Source organism: Eulemur rufifrons, chromosome 30, assembly GCF_041146395.1.
Source record: "Eulemur rufifrons isolate Redbay chromosome 30, OSU_ERuf_1, whole genome shotgun sequence".
Taxonomy (NCBI): Eukaryota; Metazoa; Chordata; class Mammalia; order Primates; family Lemuridae; genus Eulemur; species Eulemur rufifrons.
Genome location: NC_091012.1, coordinates 40,297,218 through 40,300,420, shown reverse-complemented (window position 1 = coordinate 40,300,420; position 3,203 = coordinate 40,297,218). Strand labels below are relative to the sequence as shown.

At 42.3% G+C, this 3,203-nt stretch overlaps 1 non-coding gene across 1 annotated transcript; it reads left to right on the top strand.

Moving 5' to 3' along the window:
* Positions 1-2,139: 2,139 nt before the first annotated feature.
* Positions 2,140-2,246, top strand: LOC138379372 (small nucleolar RNA U13). Its single transcript, XR_011232135.1, has one exon. It is a non-coding gene; the product is annotated as a small nucleolar RNA U13 (small nucleolar RNA).
* Positions 2,247-3,203: the final 957 nt, after the last annotated feature.

Genomic DNA, 3,203 nt, shown 5'->3' with positions numbered 1-3,203 from the left:
CCTCCCAGAGTGCCAGGATTACTGGCGTGAGCCACCGCGCCCGGCCACAGAAATATTAAAAAAGGGAAAAAACCCAAAGTTTTATTCAAAGGCTGCTAACAGCCATTAAATGTGCCAATCACCCCATCCCTCCGCATGTGACATGTCCTCTTTCCGCGTAGGAAATAACACAGAAGCCACGACCAAGATTTAAATACACAGCATCCATAACCACCCAAAAATGTAAAACAAAAGGCAAAGTCAGCTCCCTGACAGCCACTGTGCTGTCCTTGTACTTGCTCAACCAACAGCACCATCCATTTCCTCATTTTTAAGCTAAAAACACCACCAAACCTTAAGACCACATACAAGAGGGGACCAAAACCAATATTTAAACAAATAAAATATTAAAGATTCATCACATTGTCACAAAAAGTGAAGCATTGTGACCAAAGTCGGCTAAGGAACCCAAATTCTCCAAAGCCCTTCAGACTTAAAGTATATTATTAATGATAATATTACTAAAGTATATTATTACATTGCTTACAGCCACTTATAAAAAGCATACTAAAAATATCCAACTATCAATAAGAATTAAGAATTAAAGTAAATTAACCTTAAAATTGCTTGTGGAAACAGCCGCTCCACCGCGTGCCTAGCACCCACGTGTGCACTTCACACTCCAAAAGAAAACAGGTTCCTGCACGTGAAGTTCGGCTTCTTTTATAGCCAGTCTACGGTCCCACCTACAAAGATCCTGATTGGTTGCGGCTGAAATGATTGACAGGGATACCGTGTACTCTCACTTTTTCTATTACAGGAGAGTCTACCCATACCACCAGTGTTTGCTCCTCATTGGTGGGAAAAGTTAGCAATTGGAGTTTTCACACTTCAGTTGGTGTTGCAGGAATTGTGGGAAGCACAGGATAAGCTTACCCCCAATGTTACTTACACCAGAGTTTATGATTGGTCCCAGCAATGAATTCGAATGACCCACCAACCACCTTTTAAGCTTTCTGCATATAGCTGTCTTTTTCTACAGAGTTCTTCCCCGCCATTTCTGCCGTTGGGATCAGATTCAAACCTGATTGGACTTAGCAGGGAATTCAGCTCCCCACTCTCCAGCACTTATGTTTGGGGGAAAGGAACGGAGGTGGTGTCAGGACAGGGATCTGGAATGAAAAATGAGCCTAAATAGCCGTTCACCTAACAATTGCACATATGAATTAAGGGCATTAAGTGGGAAGGAGTGCAGCCGTTAAAGACCAGATACACAGAACAGGCAACTATCTAACTGAGCATGGGTAGTTAGGAGAGTGTTATACAATGGGGAGAATAGGTGTGGGGTGTGGAAGGAGTGAGGAATGGAATTTTAGGAACTAGGAAATGTCCATACTAAAGTTTGAATCCATGACCGTCTGTCACCAATGTGCGTGCTTTATGCCTCTGTACTAGAGCAATCATGCCTTCTACATAATTGCCTCTTCTTGGAATGTCCTTTGCCTCCATCTCTGCCCACCCGTCAGGGCCCATCTCAAATGCAGCCTCCTCTGTGATGGATTCACTGATCCTCTTTCCCTCTCCAAAAGGCTTTCTCTTGCTGCTACCGGGTGTGGAATATGGGAAACCATTAGCATTGGAGTGCAGAGGAGTGTTGGGGCACTGAGATCAGTTAGCATTGGGCTGGACGGAGTGGGAAGGACCCAAATTTGTATTTGGCGGTTTGCAATTGTTAAATTGCAGAAATTCTGCAAAGTCCAGAGCAAACAAACAACAAAGTACCTCATACCTGTCTCCTGGTTCTGGTTGGTCAGGGCATTTAAAATATAAACTACAGTTGCGAGCAAACTTGGTAAATACAGTAATGCACTACAGCCACCAGAATGGGTCAGAGCCAGGAATTCAACCTACATTGTAACTATGTTTCCAGATGGATGGGAAGAAACCATCAAGACAGGAAACTAGAGGGGTGTAAGGAATGAGATAAAGTGACTGAACTAGACAAGTATACTTGTGCAGTAAGGGATGCAGTGGATGTGGTATGGTGTTATTTCAGTTCTTTCTACTTAACTCTTCAGAGGCATTTAAGTTAAGAGAATACCAAAGAATTACAGACCACGTTCTTTAAAGGCCCTTTGTTATATGATTAAGACGGGTTAGATCCTTTTGTAGTTCATAAGCATGATGACTGGGTGTTCATGGGGATATGTGAGATGTGCCTCCCTCAAACAAACCCTGTTACAAGTTGGCACATTACCCGTCTGACGTGGGGGAAAAAAAAAAAGATTGGTTGTCCAAAGTTTTGCTCTCTAAATCCTCTGCATCCAAATTAGTTGGATGAGCTGACTTTTTTGCTATTGAGGTGAAATTCACATAACATAAAATTAAGTATTTTAAAGCAAACAATTCAGTGGCATTTAGTACATTTACAATGTTGTACAACCACCACCTCTGTTTGGTCCTGAAACATCTTCACCCCAAAAAAAAATTCCAGGCCAGGCGCGGTGGCTCACGCCTGTAATCCTAATCCTAGCACTCTGGGAGGCCGAGGTGGGCGAATCGTTTGAGCTCAGCAGTTCGAGACCAGCCTGAGCAAGAGCGAGACCCCGTCTCTACTAAAAATAGAAAGAAATTATATGGACAACTAAAATATATATAGAAAAAATTAGCCGAGCATGGTGGCACATGCCTGTAGTCCCAGCTACTCGGGAGGCTGAGGCAGTAGGATCCCTTGAGCCCAGGAGTTTCAGGTTGCTGTGAGCTTGTGAGCTAGGCTGACTCTAGCCAGGGTAACAGAGCGGGACTCTGCCTCAAAAAAAAAAAAAAGAAAGAAATTCCAGTATCCATTAAGCAGTTGATACCCATTTCCCTTACTCCAGCCTCTGAAAACCACCAATCTGCTTTCTGTCTCAATAGATTTGCTTATTCTGGACATTTCATATAAATGCAATCATATAATATTTGACCTTTTGTGTTTGGCCTCTTTCACTTACTATACTGTTCTTGAGCTTTATTCAGGTTGTGGCATGTATCAGTATTTCATTTCTTTTTATGGCTAAACGATACTCCATGGTATGTATATACCAGAATTTCTTTATCCATTCATTTGCTAATGAACACATGGACTATATTCACCTTCTGGCTAGTGTGAATAGTACTGCTATGAATATTCATGTACATATAATTGGAGAGCTTCTTACTTATGCAGCTTTTAAGCCCCACCT